Source organism: Aegilops tauschii, chromosome 1, assembly GCF_002575655.3.
Source record: "Aegilops tauschii subsp. strangulata cultivar AL8/78 chromosome 1, Aet v6.0, whole genome shotgun sequence".
Classification (NCBI taxonomy): Eukaryota; Viridiplantae; Streptophyta; class Magnoliopsida; order Poales; family Poaceae; genus Aegilops; species Aegilops tauschii.
Window position 1 is genome coordinate 282094820 of NC_053035.3, and position 18327 is coordinate 282113146.

The following is an 18327-nucleotide window of genomic DNA, read 5'->3' on the forward strand; positions in this document are numbered from 1 at the left end:
TGTTAGGATAAAGGAATATGCTAAAGTTTCAACTGTGGTTAACAAAAGCTATATTAGAACACCTAAACCTGATGAACAAATTAAAGTAGAACCTAGAATTGCTATGGTTAAAGATCTCTTGGAAGAAGATATGGATGGGCATGTTATTTACTTCTGCGAAGAAACTGCAAGAATTGTCAAACCTGATAAAAGGGATAAACATAGACCTGTTGTTGGCATGCTTGTCATCTCAGTTAAAATAGGAGATCACTGTTATCATGGTTTATGTGACATAGGTGCTAGTGTGAGTGCTATTCCTTACACCTTATATCAAGAATTATGAATGACTTCCTTCAAGTGTCGTCCAAAAGGTGTATCTTCATCTGGTTGCATGAACTTGTTCCTTGCATTCGCCATTCCTAAAAGAGTAGAAAGTGGAGAGGAGTCAGAAATGAGAAGAGAGTAGTGTTCTAGGGTTTAAGCTTAGTGGTCGTGTCCTACAGTCAACGTGTGCTCTGATACCACCTTTGTAGTGACCAGACCTCAAACAGTCTGTGCTGCTGTGCACCAGTGTCATCCCTGGATCAGTAATGCTAACACGCACAGTACAAATGGAGGATTTATAATAGAGTAGCAATCACACACTTATTACAACGAATATCTCAAAAGAGAATAAGTATGGTAAATATGGCTTAAGGCCATCTAATACGATAACAGCGGAAGACTTGGAAGAATAGTGAGTCCATCAACTCCAACGGCATCACTGAGTATAAGACCACGACCTAAGGCACCTTACTCGTCGTCTGAAAAGTCTGCAACATGAAACGTTGCAGCCCGGAAACGGGTCAGCACATGGAATATACTGGCAATGTAACACATAGAGAGTAATGAACATAATAATGCTATACTACATGCATATATGGCTGGTAGAAAGCTCTATGGTTACAGTTTTGCGAAAAGCCAATTTTTCCCTACTGCAAAGGAATAAATTTTATTTAACTATCATGGTGGTTGTTAAACATTGAGATGGTTGACAGCATCTCAATCCCAATTAAGTATCATCATTACCCAACAAAATTAATTAAAGTAACATGATGAGATTTACATGATAATCCAGGTACTAGATACTCAAGATGTCCATAACCGGGGACACGGCTAACCATGATTAGATTGTACACTCTGCAGAGGTTTGCGCACTTTTCCCCACAAGACTCGATCACCTCCGCTTGATTCTCGCACTACATGATGTTTGAGAAACGGATGACCGAGACACAGTCTTTCAGAAGCGTTAGCACCTTACGATGGGTAGACCGGTAATGAGTCTCATGAGTTAATTTTTTCCAAGTTTAGTAGAAATCTTCATGAAAAAGAATTGCCTAGTAAGGATGAATTAATTGGTCTTGCTTCTATTTTTGTGCCACCTACTGATCCTTTAGAACAATATTTGCTAGACCATGAAAATGATTTACATATGCATGAAAGAAATGAAATAGATAAGATTGTCTTTGAACAACATCCTCTACTTAAACACAATTTGCCTATTGAAACTCTGGGAGGTCCTCCTCCACCTAAAGGTGATCCTGTGTTTGAATTAAAACAATTGGCAGACACTTTGAAATATGCTTATCTTGATGAAAAGAAGATATATCATGTTATTATCAGTGCTAACCTTCCACAGCATGAAGAAGAAAGATTATTGAAAGTTCCAAGGAAGCACCGAGCTGCTATTGGATATACTCTTGATGATTTAAAGGGCATTAGTCCCACTCTATGAGCACAAAATTAATATGGAACCTGATGCTAAACCCGTTTTGATCACCAACGTCGGTTAAATCCGAAGATGAAAGAAGTGGTAAGAACGGAAATATTAAAACTTCTGGAAGCAGGTATAATTTATCTTTAGCTGATAGTAGTGAAGGAAATATGCCCTAGAGGCAATAATAAAGTTATTATTTATTTCCTTATTTCATGATAAATGTTTATTATTCATGCTAGAATTGTATTAACCGGAAACATGATACATGTGTGAATACATAGACAAACAGAGTGTCACTAGTATGCCTCTACTTGACTAGCTCGTTGATCAAAGATGGTTATGTTTCCTAGCCATAGACATGAGTTGTCATTTGATTAACGGGGTCACATCATTAGGAGAATGATGTGATTGACTTGACCCATTCCGTTAGCTTAGCTCTTGATCAATTAGTATGTTGCTATTGCTTTCTTCATGACTTATACATGTTCCTATGACTATGAGATTATGCAACTCCCGTTTACCGGAGGAACACTTTGTGTGCTACCAAACGTCACAACATAACTGGGTGATTATAAAGGTGCTCTACAGGTGTCTCCAAAGGTACTTGTTGGGTTGGCGTATTTCGAGATTAGGATTTGTCACTCCGATTGTCGGAGAGGTATCTCTGGGCCCTCTCGGTAATGCACATCACTATAAGCCTTGCAAGCAATGTGACTAATGAGTTAGTTGCGGGATGATGCATTACGGAACGAGTAAAGAGACTTGTCGGTAACGAGATTAAACTAGGTATTGAGATACCGACGATCGAATCTCGGGCAAGTAACATACCGATGACAAAGGGAACAACGTATGTTGTTATGTGGTTTGACCGATAAAGATCTTCGTAGAATATGTGGGAGCCAATATGAGCATCCAGGTTCCGCTATTGGTTATTGACCGGATACGTGTCTCGGTCATGTCTACATAGTTCTCGAAACTGTAGGGTCCGCACGCTTAAAGTTCTGTGACGATTTGTATTATGAGTTTATGTGATTTGATGTACCGAACATAGTTCGGAGTACCGTATGAGATCGGGGACATGACGAGGAGTCTCGAAATGGTCGAGACGTAAAGATCGATATATTGGACGACTATATTCGGACATCGGAAAGGTTCCGAGTGGTTCGGGTATTTTTCGGAGTACCGGGGAGTTACGGGAATACGGTAGAAGAAGTATATGGGCCTTATTGGGCTTTAGGGGAGAGAGGTGGGGCAGGCCGCGCCCCCCCTCCCCCTCTAGTCCGAATTGGACAAGGAGGGGGGCGGCGCCCCCCTTTCCTTCCTCTCTCCCTCCTCCTTCCCCCTTCTCCTACTCCAACTAGGAAAGGAGGGAGTCCTACTCCCGGTGGGAGCAGGACTCCTCCTGGCGCGCCTCCTCCTGGCCGGCCACCTCTCCCTCCCTTGCTCCTTTATATACGGGGGTAGGGGCACCCCATAGACACAACAATTGATCTCTTGATCTCTTAGCCATGTGCGGTGCCCCCCTCCACCATATTCCACCTCGATCATATCGTAGCGGTGCTTAGGCGAAGCCCTGCGTCGGTAGCATCATCATCACCGTCACCACGCCGTCGTGCTGACGGAACTCTCCCGTGAAGCTCTGCTGGATCGGAGTTCGCGGGATGTCATCGAGCTGAACGTGTGCTGAACTCGGAGGTGCCGTACGTTCGGTACTTGGATCGGTCGGATCGTGAAGACGTACGACTACATCAACTGCGTTGTGCTAACGCTTCCGCTTTCGGTCTACGAGGGTACGTGGACAACACTCTCCCCTCTCGTTGCTATGCATCACCATGATCCTGTGTGTGCGTAGGAATTTTTTTGAAATTACTACGTTCCCCAACAGTGGCATCTGAGCCTGGTTTTATGCGTAGATGTTATATGCACGAGTAGAACACAAGTGAGTTGTGGGCGATACAAGTCATACTGCTTACCAGCATGTCATACTTTGGTTCGGCAGTATTATTGGATGAAGCGGCCCGGACCGACATTACGTGTACGCTTACGCGAGACTGGTTCTACCGACGTGCTTTGCACACAGGTGGCTGGCGGGTGTCAGTTTCTCCAACTTTAGTTGAACCGAGTGTGGCTATGCCCGGTCCTTGAGAAGGTTAAAACAACACTAACTTGACGAACTAGTGTTGTGGTTTTGATGCGTAGGTAAGAACGGTTCTTGCTCAGCCCATAGCAGCCACGTAAAACTTGCAACAACAAAGTAGAGGACGTCTAACTTATTTTTGCAGGGCATGTTGTGATGTGATATGGTCAAGGCATGATGCTATATTTTATTGTATGAGATAATCATGTTTTATAACCGAGTTATCGGCAACTGGCAGGAGCCATATGGTTGTCGCTTTATTGTATGCAATGCAATCGCCCTGTAATTGCTTTACTTTATCACTAAGCGGTAGCGATAGTCGTAGAAGCAATAGTTGGCGAGACGACAACGATGCTACGATGGAGATCAAGGTGTCGCACCGGTGACGATGGTGATCATGACGGTGCTTCGGAGATGGAGATCACAAGCACAAGATGATGATGGCCATATCATATCACTTATATTGATTGCATGTGATGTTTACCTTTTTATGCATCTTATCTTGCTTTGATTGAAGGTAGCATTATAAGATGATCTCTCACTAGATTATCAAGGTATAAGTGTTCTCCCTGAGTATGCACCGTTGCGAAAGTTCTTCGTGCTGAGACACCACGTGATGATCGGGTGTGATAAGCTCTACGTTCAAATACAACGGGTGCAAAACAGTTGCACACGCGGAATACTCAGGTTAAACTTGACGAGCCTAGCATATGCAGATATGGCCTCGGAACACTGAGACCGAAAGGTCGAGCATGAATCATATAGTAGATATGATCAACATAGTGACGTTCACCATTGAAACTACTCCATCTCACGTGATGATCGGACATGGTTTAGTTGATATGGATCATGTGATCACTTAGATGATTAGAGGGATGTCTATCTAAGTGGGAGTTCTTAAGTAATATGATTAATTGAACTTTAATTTATCATGAACTTAGTCCTGGTAGTATTAGCATATCTATGTTGTAGATCAATAGCTCGCGTTTAGCTCCCCTATTTTATTTTTGATATGTTCCTAGAGAAAACTAAGTTGAAAGATGTTAGTAGCAATGATGTGGATTGGATCCATGATCTGAGGATTATCCTCATTGCTGCACAGAAGAATTATGTCCTTGATGCACCGCAAGGTGACAGACGTATTGCAGGAGCAGATGCTGACATTATGAACGTTTGGCTAGCTCAATATGATGACTACTTGATAGTTTAGTGTACCATGCTTAACGGCTTAGAATCGGGACTTCAAAAATGTTTTGAACGCCAAGGAGCATATAAGATGTTCCGACAGTTAAAATTGGTATTTCATACTCATGCCCGTGTCGAGAGGTATGAGACCTCTGACAGTACTTTGCCTACAAGATGGAGGAGAATTGCTCAGCTAGTGAGCATGTGCTCAGAATGTCTGAGTACTACAATCGCTTGAATCAAGTGGGAGTTAATCTTCCAGATAAAATAGTGATTGACAGAATTCTCTAGTCACCATCACCAAGTTAGTAGAACTTCGTGATGAACTATAGTATGCAAGGGATGACGTGTAGCGACCAGACCTCAAACAGTCTGTGCTGCTGTGCACCAGTGTCATCCCTGGATCAGTAATGCTGACACGCACAGTACAAATGGAGGATTTATAACAAAGTAGCAATCACACACTTATTACAACGAATATCTCAAAAGAGAATAAGTATGATAAATATGGCTTAAGGCCATCTAATACGATAACAGCGGAAGACTTGGAAGAATAGTGAGTCCATCAACTCCAACGGCATCACCGAGTATAAGACCACGACCTAAGGCACCTTACTCGTCGTCTGAAAAGTCTGCAACATGAAACGTTGCAGCCCGGAAACGGGTCAGCACATGGAATATGCTGGCAATGTAACACATAGAGAGTAATGAACATAATAATGCTATACTACATCCATATATGGCTGATTGAAAGCTCTATGGTTACAGTTTTGCGAAAAGCCAGTATTTCCCTATTGCAAAGGAATAAATTTTATTTAACTATCATGGTGGTTGTTAAACATTGAGATGGTTGACAGCATCTCAATCCCAATTAAGTATCATCATTACCCAACAAAATTAATTAAAGTAACATGATGAGATTCACATGATAATCCAGGTACTAGATACTCAAGATGTCCATAACCGGGGACACGGCTAACCATGATTAGATTGTACACTCTGCAGAGGTTTGCACACTTTTCCCCACAAGACTCAATCGCCTCCGCTTGATTCTCGCACTACATGATGTTTGAGAAACGGATGACCGAGACACAGTCTTTCAGAAGCGTTAGCACCTTACGATGGGTAGACCGGTACACCTACATCCCCTACATCTGCTAGTCTACCACTGTAAGAGTTCACACAACTTAATCAACTATGCTAGAGCCCATAATAGCTTGTGGCTGCACACGGAAGTTTCTAGCATGAATAATCTCATGATCCCTTTGAACCTGGGTGGCGGTCCAAAAGAAAACAGGCAATCCTGGAATACCCAGGTACCTCAATCCACCCAGATGTGAGTTTTAGTTGCCACCTTAAGTTTAACCATATATTAACAATCTCACATCTGTCATGGATATCTCTCAAACCCAATCCACGTCTACAAGCATAGCATAGCAATATAAGCAACGTAGAAGTAACTCCCAAGGGTTTGATAATAAAACAGGTGATAGGTACTACCTCAACTACTTCCCAAAACCCACAATTTAATTAGATCCTAACCATGCAATGTTTGAGGGTTGATCTAATGCAACAAAACTGGGTAGTAAAGGGGTATGATCAAAGTGTTACTTGCCTTGCTGATGATCCGCGAAACCTAGCGATTCGAAGTAGCAAGCGGCGCACTCCGGGTACTCTATCATAAAAAAACAAGCAAACAATAAGTACTCATCTAATGCACAGGTAAATCTCAAATAAGAGAACTAACCAGAAAATTCAACTTAAGAACTCCGGTTTGGAAAAAGAATCAATCAAACGGCGAAAGAAACAAGCTTCATTTACTAATCTGGATCTAAATCAAATTTTACAGTAGCAAAAACTTTTTTGAGTATGTTAAATGGAAAGAGAATTTCGAGACGAAACTCTAGGCGCTTGAATCGCCTGATTCCGATAAACGAGCGAAAAGTTAAACTAAAACTAAAATCTGATCAGAAATCGCGATCTGGAATAATCACGGAAAATTCATCAAAAAAGAAAGCTGACGAACGGTTAAACAAACGGACGTTCGTTAACAGCTTCAATCCGACGAACACGTTCGTTAAAACGAACGGGTCGGTGATCGTTCACTAGATCATTAAACCAAAAAAAAATAAACCGACTAGGGTTTAGAAAGAAAGAAAACGAACGGTTTTTTTTAAGAAACCGGCACGGCGGCGGCTCGGCTACCTCGTCGGCAGCTCCGGCGGGGCTCCAGCGGGTCGGGCGAGGGCTGCGAGGGGCGGCGGGGTTCGGGCGTCGGCGGGGGCGACGAACGGGGCGGCGGGCGGCGGCGTACGGCGGCTCCGGCGGATCCTCCTTCGGGCGGCGGGGCGGGCGGCTCCTGGCGGCGGGGACGGGTGCGGGTCGGGGCGGCGGGGTGAGGAGAAGGACGGGGGGGCTCGGGGTATAAAATGAGGGGGGTGCCGTGGAGGAGGGGGCAAGGCGGCGGCCGCGACGAGTCTGGGAGGGACACGGGCGGCGGCGGCATCTCCGTCTCGGTCTCTAGGAGGGAGACGAGGCGCGGGCTGGCTGGGCCGCGCGGCTGGGCTTCGGCCCAGTCGGCGCTCGGCGTTTTTATTTATTTATAAATAATTCGCCGAATCTAATGAAAATCGCAGAAAAATAAATAAAAATCCAAAAATGCTAAAACAAATTTTCCCAGTCTAATTAAAATAATTAGAACGAGATGAACATTTTTCTTGGCCCAAAAATGCAGTTTTGAAAACGTGCAATTTTTTTAATGCAAACAAAATTGCAAATAAAATCCGAATAAAATCAAATATTTGAATTTAATATTTTTCCTCCAATATTTCAATTATTTTGGAGAAGTCATATTTTCTCCTCTCATTTATTTTAATATGAAATATCTTTCGGAGAGAAAATAATTAAAACCAAAATCCTTGTTTCCTTATTTGATAAAAATCAAATAGGAAAGTCAAGAAAATCCCCAACTCTCTCCGAGGGTCCTTGAGTTGCTTAGGATTTTTCGAGGATTTGCCAAAAATGCAATAAAATATGCTATGCAATGATGATCTAATGTATAACATTCCAAATTGAAAATTTGGGATGTTACAAACCTACCCCCTTAAGATGAATCTCGCCCTCGAGATTCGGGTTGGCTAGAAAATAGGTGAGAGTGGTTCTTCCGTAGATCTTCCTCTCGCTCCCAGGTGGCTTCATCCTCAGTGTGGTGACTCCACTGAACTTTGCAGAACTTGATAACCTTGCTGCGGGTGGCTCGGCTGGCATACTCAAGAATCTTAACTGGTTTCTCCTCATAGGTCAAATCACTTTCCAACTGAATCGCTTCTAGTGGCACTGTATCTCTCAGTGGTATCTCAGCCATTTCTGCGTGGCACTTCTTCAACTGGGAAACGTGAAATACATCATGAACTCCTGAGAATCCTTCAGGCAATTCCAGCTTGTAAGCAACTTCTCCCATACGCTCCAAAACTCTGTATGGTCCGATAAAACGTGGCGCTAACTTTCCCTTAACTCCAAAGCGCTTCACTCCTCGAAGTGGTGATACTCGAAGATAAACTCTGTCTCCGACTTCGTGAACTGTCTCCTTACGTTTAGAATCCGCATAACTCTTCTGCCTGGACTGGGCTACGTTGAGCCTATCGCGAATCAACCTCACTTTCTGTTCAGACTCTTTAATCAAATCTGGTCCAAACAACTGACGGTCTCCAACTTCGTCCCATAACAATGGTGTTCTACACCTTCCGTATAAAGCTTCGAAAGGGGCCATCTTCAAACTGGTTTGATAACTGTTGTTGTAAGAAAACTCTGCATATGGCAAATTGTCGTCCCAACTTGATCCATAATCTAGCGCACAAGCTCTCAACATGTCTTCCAAAATCTGATTGACTCTCTCGGTCTGTCCATCTGTCTGTGGGTGAAAGGCTGTACTGAATTCTAGCCTGGTTCCCAAAGTTTCATGTAACTGATTCCAAAACTTCGAGGTAAACTGGGTTCCTCTATCTGATACAATGGTCCTCGGAACTCCATGCAAACATACGATTTTGGTCATGTATATCTTTGCCAACTTAGCACTGGTGTAAGTGGTCTTCACTGGAATGAAATGAGCTACTTTCGTCAAACGATCAACTACAACCCATATTGAGTCATAGCCTGAACGAGTCCTGGGCAATCCCGTGATAAAATCCATGCCTAGTTTATCCCACTTCCATTCGGGTATCGGCAATGGCTGTAGCAGTCCTGCTGGCTTCTGATGTTCTGCCTTCACTCTCTGACATACATCACAGACTGCTACATACTCCGCAATATCCTTCTTCATTCCGGTCCACCAGAAAGTATCCTTCAAATCCAAATACATCTTGGTATTTCCTGGGTGAATCGAATACGGTGAATCATGGGCCTCTTGCAAGATCAACTTCCTGATCTCCGGATCATTGGGCACATAAACGCGGTCCTCAAACCATAAGGTATCGTGCTCATCCTCACGAAATCCCTTGGCTTTTCCTTTGCTTATCCTTTCCTTTATATCGTTAATTTCCTTGTTTGTCTTCTGAGCTTCTCTGATCTTTTCCATCAAAGTAGACTGAATCTCCAATGTTGCTAAATAGCCTCTTGGAACTATCTCCAAACATAGCTCGCGAAGATCCTCGGCTAATACTTTCGGTAACTCTCCGGTCATGAGTGTGTTGACATGGCTCTTGCGGCTCAACGCATCTGCTACTACGTTAGCCTTCCCTGGGTGATAATGCAATCTCATATCATAATCCTTAATGAGCTCCAACCATCTCCTCTGCCTGAGATTCAACTCCTTCTGCGTGAAAATGTACTTCAAACTCTTGTGATCCGTGTACACCTCACAATGGTTTCCGATGAGAAAATGTCTCCATGTCTTCAACGCATGCACTACGGCTGCTAATTCCAAATCATGCGTGGCATAATTCTTCTCATGGGGTTTAAGTTGTCGTGAAGCATATGAAACAACTCTTCCTTCCTGCATAAGCACCGCTCCAAGTCCTCAACGTGAAGCGTCACAATAAACTTCATAATCCTTGCGTTGGTCTGGCAGAATCAACACTGGTGATGTAACCAAACGTTTCTTCAACTCTTGGAAACTAGCTTCACATTCCTCAGTCCAATTGAATTTGGTGTCTTTCTTCAATAGCTCAGTCATGGGTTTTGCAATCTTTGAGAAATTCTAAATGAACCTCCGGTAGTATCCTGCAAGTCCAAGAAAACTCCGGATCTCTCCAACTGACGTGGGTGATTCCCAACTTGTTACTGTGTCAACTTTGGCGGGGTCTACTGCTATTCCATCTCCGGATATAACATGTTCGAGGAATCCAACTTCCTTCAGCCAAAACTCACACTTGCTGAATTTGGCGTATAACTGATGTTCTCTGAGTTTCTCAAGTACCAAACGCAAATGCTCCTTATGCTCCTCTTCATTCTTTGAGTAGACCAAAATATCATCAATGAACACCACGACGAACTTATCCAAAAACTCCATAAACACTTTGTTCATTAGGTTCATGAAATAGGCAGGTGCGTTAGTCAGACCAAATGACATAACGGTATACTCATACAGCCCATACCTGGTGGTAAAAGCCGTCTTAGGTATATCTTGCTCTCGAATCTTCAACTGATGGTATCCTGATCGTAGATCGATCTTGGAAAATACCTTAGCATCCTTGTAAGCGGTCAAACAAATCATTGATCATCGGCAGTGGGTACTTGTTCTTGATGGTCACTTCGTTCAATCCTCGATAATCAACAACCATCCTCAACGATCCATCTTTCTTCTCCACTAGAAGTACTGGTGATCCCCAAGGTGACGAACTTGGCGAATATATCCTTTATCCAGTAACTCCTTAATCTGCTTCTTAATTTCCTCCAAATCTTTTGCGGGCATCCTGTACGGTCTCTTAGATATTGGTCCTGTGCCTGGCAAAAGTTCAATCAGAAACTCAATGTCTCTATCCGGTGGCATGCCTGTCAACTCTTCTGGAAATACATCCGGGTAATCCTTCACCACTGGTACTTCCTCCTGTACAACTCCTGATAAGGAATTCACCTGAGTCCTCTTCGGCATATGCCGGGATACATACTTAATCCTTCTTCCTTCTGGGGTGGTAAGCGAAATCGTCTTGCTGGCGCAATCGATGTTTCCTCCGTACATCGATAGCCAATCCATACCCAAAATTACATCCAAACCTTGCGACTCCAAGATTATCAAGTCTGAGGGGAAAACATGCCTACCTATGGCCAATGGCATCTGAAAACATCCTTGGCTTGCCATATACTCTGCTCCTGGTGAACTTACTAACATAGGTGTTTTAAGAACCTTGGTGGGCAGTTTATACTTATCCACAAATCCCCTTGATATGTATGAATGCGATGCACCAGTATTGAAAAGAACGAGTGCAGTAAATGAGTTAACCAAAAACTTACCTATTACTGCATCAGGCTGTGCTTCAACCTCCTCCACGTAAATGTGGTTCACATGTCCTTTGTTGAAAGGGTTCGGCTTCTTCCCAGAGCTTCCATTTCCATTACCATTCTGGGCTTCAGGACATTCATTGGCATAATGTCCAGTCTTCTGGCACTTAAAGGAAGTGACTTGGCTCAGGTCTCTCTTAGCTGGGGTTGAAGGGTTGGTACGGTTCTGTCCGTTGCTTCCTCCGTTCCCATTACCATTTTTGGAGCCATTATGGTTGTGCGAACTACCTCCTCCATGTGTATGCTGAAACTGTCCTCCCGATTTCGGGGTAAAACATGGCATCTGCTGAGCTCCAGAATTATACTTCGCTTGTCCATACTTCCTCTTACGGTTTTCAATCTGCTATTGCTTCCCTTCAATCATGAGAGCTCTATCTACCAACTCCTGGTAGTTGTTGAAGGTTGCTACCATCAACTGCATGCTCAGCTCATCATTCAGTCCTTCCAGAAACTTCTCCTGCTTGGCTGCATCTGTAGCAACGTCATCTGGAGCATAACGTGCTAACTTACTGAAATCCTCCACATACTGGCCTACGGCACGTCCTCCTTGGCGTAGGTTGCGAAATTCACGCTTCTTCATAGCCATAGCTCCTGCTGAAACATGGGCAGTACGGAAAGCTTGCTGAAACTGGTCCCATGTGACGGTGTCAATAGGGTGTGTGGCTGTGTAATTCTCCCACCATGATGCTGCGGGTCCATCAAGTTGATGTGCGGCAAAACGCACTCTCTCCGCATCTGTGCATCCTGTAGTGGTCAACTCCCTTCCAACTTTGCGGAGCCAATCATCTGCAACAATCGGCTCGGTGTTGCTGGAAAACACCGGCGGGTTTAGCCTCAAGAAACGGGCTAAGTGATCAACTGGTGGTGGTGGTGGGTTGTTGTTGTTGTTGTTGCCTTGGTTCTGTACTAACACTTGCATCAGGGCATTCTGCTGCTGAATCAACTGAGTGATCTCCGGTGGGAAAACAAATCCGGTGTCGCGTCTCGGAGGCATCTGATAGGTTTAGAAAAGGTGAGAATTTAGAATAGAATAAAGTCTAGAGAGAAAACACTACCCATATGCTCATGAGACAAACACAATCAATATCACTCAATCAAATCAAACAAGGCATACAATCGATCTAACTAGCATTACAAAAGTGCTCGGACTATACTATATACATGGGGGAATACTACTACTGATATGGTGGTCTACTAGAAATTTTGATCAGTCGAAGACTCCATGATATCTGCTCCAGCTTCATCAACAAAGTCATCTTCACTTGGTTCCGAGTCGGTATCGTCGATGATGATGTAGTTATCTGGGCAAGTAGAATCGTCATCTTCTCCTCCTGGTGCTGGGTCTCCCAGGAATACTTCGATCTTCTGTATCAGTTCGCCGTTCTTCTCCAACAACGTGGTGATCTCCTCCTCATATCCATCGCGCGTAGACTTGAGTTCTTCCTCCAACTCCGTGATCTTGGTCAATGCCTTCTTCAGATCTATCATGTCTGAGCACATCTGGTTCTCCTGGCGACGAATGTGTTGGTTTTGCTCCTGGATGAAAGCTGCAATTGATCCATCCTTCTCAGTGCTGATCATCTCCCATTGCTCGTCTCGACGTCCACAAATCTGATAAATAGTATCCTTAAGCTCCCTGTGGTAGACGTCTCCAATGCATCCCACAGAGATGTGGGCTGCCATGCTCTTCCCAAAACTCCAGGTTGGTGCTTCAAAAGAAAATTTTATAGGCTCAGTGACTGGCGTAAACGTCCTTCCTGGAATTTGAACTTGAATCTTCCAGCGCTCCTCTTCTGGTAGTGTGGCATTGTAGGTTCCGGTGAAGCTTGGTATTCCAATGTTCAGGTACTTAGTGACTTCCTTCAAGTGTCGTCCAAAAGGTGTATCTTCATCTGGTTGCATGAACTTGTTCCTTGCATTCGCCATTCCTAAAAGAGTAGAAAGTGGAGAGGAGTCAGAAATGAGAAGAGAGTAGTGTTCTAGGGTTTAAGCTTAGTGGTCGTGTCCTACAGTCAACGTGTGCTCTGATACCACCTTTGTAGCGACCAGACCTCAAACAGTCTGTGCTGCTGTGCACCAGTGTCATCCCTGGATCAGTAATGCTAACACGCACAGTACAAATGAAGGATTTATAATAGAGTAGCAATCACACACTTATTACAACGAATATCTCAAAAGAGAATAAGTATGATAAATATGGCTTAAGGCCATCTAATACGATAACAACGGAAGACTTGGAAGAATAGTGAGTCCATCAACTCCAACGGCATCACTGAGTATAAGACCACGACCTAAGGCACCTTACTCGTCGTCTGAAAAGTCTGCAACATGAAACGTTGCAGCCCGGAAATGGGTCAGCACATGGAATATACTGGCAATGTAACACATAGAGAGTAATGAACATAATAATGCTATACTACATGCATATATGGCTGGTAGAAAGCTCTATGGTTACAGTTTTGCGAAAAGCCAATTTTTCCCTACTACAAAGGAATAAATTTTATTTAACTATCATGGTGGTTGTTAAACATTGAGATGGTTGACAGCATCTCAATCCCAATTAAGTATCATCATTACCCAACAAAATTAATTAAAGTAACATGATGAGATTTACATGATAATCCAGGTACTAGATACTCAAGATGTCCATAACCGGGGACACGGCTAACCATGATTAGATTGTACACTCTGCAGAGGTTTGCGCACTTTTCCCCACAAGACTCGATCACCTCCGCTTGATTCTCGCACTACATGATGTTTGAGAAACGGATGACCGAGACACAGTCTTTCAGAAGCGTTAGCACCTTACGATGGGTAGACCGGTAATGAGTCTCATGAGTTAATTTTTTCCAAGTTTAGTAGAAATCTTCATGAAAAAGAATTGCCTAGTAAGGATGAATTAATTGGTCTTGCTTCTATTTTTGTGCCACCTACTGATCCTTTAGAACAATATTTGCTAGACCATGAAAATGATTTACATATGCATGAAAGAAATGAAATAGATAAGATTGTCTTTGAACAACATCCTCTACTTAAACACAATTTGCCTATTGAAACTCTGGGAGGTCCTCCTCCACCTAAAGGTGATCCTGTGTTTGAATTAAAACAATTGGCAGACACTTTGAAATATGCTTATCTTGATGAAAAGAAGATATATCATGTTATTATCAGTGCTAACCTTCCACAGCATGAAGAAGAAAGATTATTGAAAGTTCTAAGGAAGCACCGAGCTGCTATTGGATATACTCTTGATGATTTAATGGGCATTAGTCCCACTCTATGTCAGCACAAAATTAATATGGAACCTGATGCTAAACCCGTTTTTGATCACCAACGTCGGTTAAATCCGAAGATGAAAGAAGTGGTAAGAACGGAAATATTAAAACTTCTGGAAGCAGGTATAATTTATCTTTAGCTGATAGTAGTGAAGGAAATATGCCCTAGAGGCAATAATAAAGTTATTATTTATTTCCTTATTTCATGATAAATGTTTATTATTCATGCTAGAATTGTATTAACCGGAAACATGATACATGTGTGAATACATAGACAAACAGAGTGTCACTAGTATGCCTCTACTTGACTAGCTCGTTGATCAAAGATGGTTATGTTTCCTAGCCATAGACATGAGTTGTCATTTGATTAACGGGGTCACATCATTAGGAGAATGATGTGATTGACTTGACCCATTCCGTTAGCTTAGCTCTTGATCAATTAGTATGTTGCTATTGCTTTCTTCATGACTTATACATGTTCCTATGACTATGAGATTATGCAACTCCCGTTTACCGGAGGAACACTTTGTGTGCTACCAAACGTCACAACATAACTGGGTGATTATAAAGGTGCTCTACAGGTGTCTCCAAAGGTACTTGTTGGGTTGGCGTATTTCAAGATTAGGATTTGTCACTCCGATTGTCGGAGAGGTATCTCTGGGCCCTCTCGGTAATGCACATCACTATAAGCCTTGCAAGCAATGTGACTAATGAGTTAGTTGCGGGATGATGCATTACGGAACGAGTAAAGAGACTTGTCGGTAACGAGATTAAACTAGGTATTGAGATACCGACGATCGAATCTCGGGCAAGTAACATACCGATGACAAAGGGAACAACGTATGTTGTTATGCGGTTTGACCGATAAAGATCTTCGTAGAATATGTGGGAGCCAATATGAGCATCCAGGTTCCGCTATTGGTTATTGACCGGATACGTGTCTCGGTCATGTCTACATAGTTCTCGAAACTGTAGGGTCCGCACGCTTAAAGTTCTGTGACGATTTGTATTATGAGTTTATGTGATTTGATGTACCGAACATAGTTCGGAGTACCGTATGAGATCGGGGACATGACGAGGAGTCTCGAAATGGTCGAGACGTAAAGATCGATATATTGGACGACTATATTCGGACATCGGAAAGGTTCCGAGTGGTTCGGGTATTTTTCGGAGTACCGGGGAGTTACGGGAATACGGTAGAAGAAGTATATGGGCCTTATTGGGCTTTAGGGGAGAGAGGTGGGGCAGGCCGCGCGCCCCCTCCCCCTCTAGTCCGAATTGGACAAGGAGGGGGGCGGCGCCCCCCTTTCCTTCCTCTCTCCCTCCTCCTTCCCCCTTCTCCTACTCCAACTAGGAAAGGAGGGAGTCCTACTCCCGGTGGGAGCAGGACTCCTCCTGGCGCGCCTCCTCCTGGCCGGCCACCTCTCCCTCCCTTGCTCCTTTATATACGGGGGTAGGGGCACCCCATAGACACAACAATTGATCTCTTGATCTCTTAGCCATGTGCGGTGCCCCCCTCCACCATATTCCACCTCGATCATATCGTAGCGGTGCTTAGGCGAAGCCCTGCGTCGGTAGCATCATCATCACCGTCACCACGCCGTCGTGCTGACGGAACTCTCCCGTGAAGCTCTGCTGGATCGGAGTTCGCGGGATGTCATCGAGCTGAACGTGTGCTGAACTCGGAGGTGCCGTACGTTCGGTACTTGGATCGGTCGGATCGTGAAGACGTACGACTACATCAACTGCGTTGTGCTAACGCTTCCGCTTTCGGTCTACGAGGGTACGTGGACAACACTCTCCCCTCTCGTTGCTATGCATCACCATGATCCTGTGTGTGCGTAGGAATTTTTTTGAAATTACTACGTTCCCCAACAGTGGCATCTGAGCCTGGTTTTATGCGTAGATGTTATATGCACGAGTAGAACACAAGTGAGTTGTGGGCGATACAAGTCATACTGCTTACCAGCATGTCATACTTTGGTTCGGCAGTATTATTGGATGAAGCGGCCCGGACCGACATTACGTGTACGCTTACGCGAGACTGGTTCTACCGACGTGCTTTGCACACAGGTGGCTGGCGGGTGTCAGTTTCTCCAACTTTAGTTGAACCGAGTGTGGCTATGCCCGGTCCTTGAGAAGGTTAAAACAACACTAACTTGACGAACTAGTGTTGTGGTTTTGATGCGTAGGTAAGAACGGTTCTTGCTCAGCCCATAGCAGCCACGTAAAACTTGCAACAACAAAGTAGAGGACGTCTAACTTATTTTTGCAGGGCATGTTGTGATGTGATATGGTCAAGGCATGATGCTATATTTTATTGTATGAGATAATCATGTTTTATAACCGAGTTATCGGCAACTGGCAGGAGCCATATGGTTGTCGCTTTATTGTATGCAATGCAATCGCCCTGTAATTGCTTTACTTTATCACTAAGCGGTAGCGATAGTCGTAGAAGCAATAGTTGGCGAGACGACAACGATGCTACGATGGAGATCAAGGTGTCGCACCGGTGACGATGGTGATCATGACGGTGCTTCGGAGATGGAGATCACAAGCACAAGATGATGATGGCCATATCATATCACTTATATTGATTGCATGTGATGTTTACCTTTTTATGCATCTTATCTTGCTTTGATTGAAGGTAGCATTATAAGATGATCTCTCACTAGATTATCAAGGTATAAGTGTTCTCCCTGAGTATGCACCGTTGCGAAAGTTCTTCGTGCTGAGACACCACGTGATGATCGGGTGTGATAAGCTCTACGTTCAAATACAACGGGTGCAAAACAGTTGCACACGCGGAATACTCAGGTTAAACTTGACGAGCCTAGCATATGCAGATATGGCCTCGGAACACTGAGACCGAAAGGTCGAGCATGAATCATATAGTAGATATGATCAACATAGTGACGTTCACCATTGAAACTACTCCATCTCACGTGATGATCGGACATGGTTTAGTTGATATGGATCATGTGATCACTTAGATGATTAGAGGGATGTCTATCTAAGTGGGAGTTCTTAAGTAATATGATTAATTGAACTTTAATTTATCATGAACTTAGTCCTGGTAGTATTAGCATATCTATGTTGTAGATCAATAGCTCGCGTTTAGCTCCCCTATTTTATTTTTGATATGTTCCTAGAGAAAACTAAGTTGAAAGATGTTAGTAGCAATGATGTGGATTGGATCCATGATCTGAGGATTATCCTCATTGCTGCACAGAAGAATTATGTCCTTGATGCACCGCAAGGTGACAGACGTATTGCAGGAGCAGATGCTGACATTATGAACGTTTGGCTAGCTCAATATGATGACTACTTGATAGTTTAGTGTACCATGCTTAACGGCTTAGAATCGGGACTTCAAAAATGTTTTGAACGCCAAGGAGCATATAAGATGTTCCGACAGTTAAAATTGGTATTTCATACTCATGCCCGTGTCGAGAGGTATGAGACCTCTGACAGTACTTTGCCTACAAGATGGAGGAGAA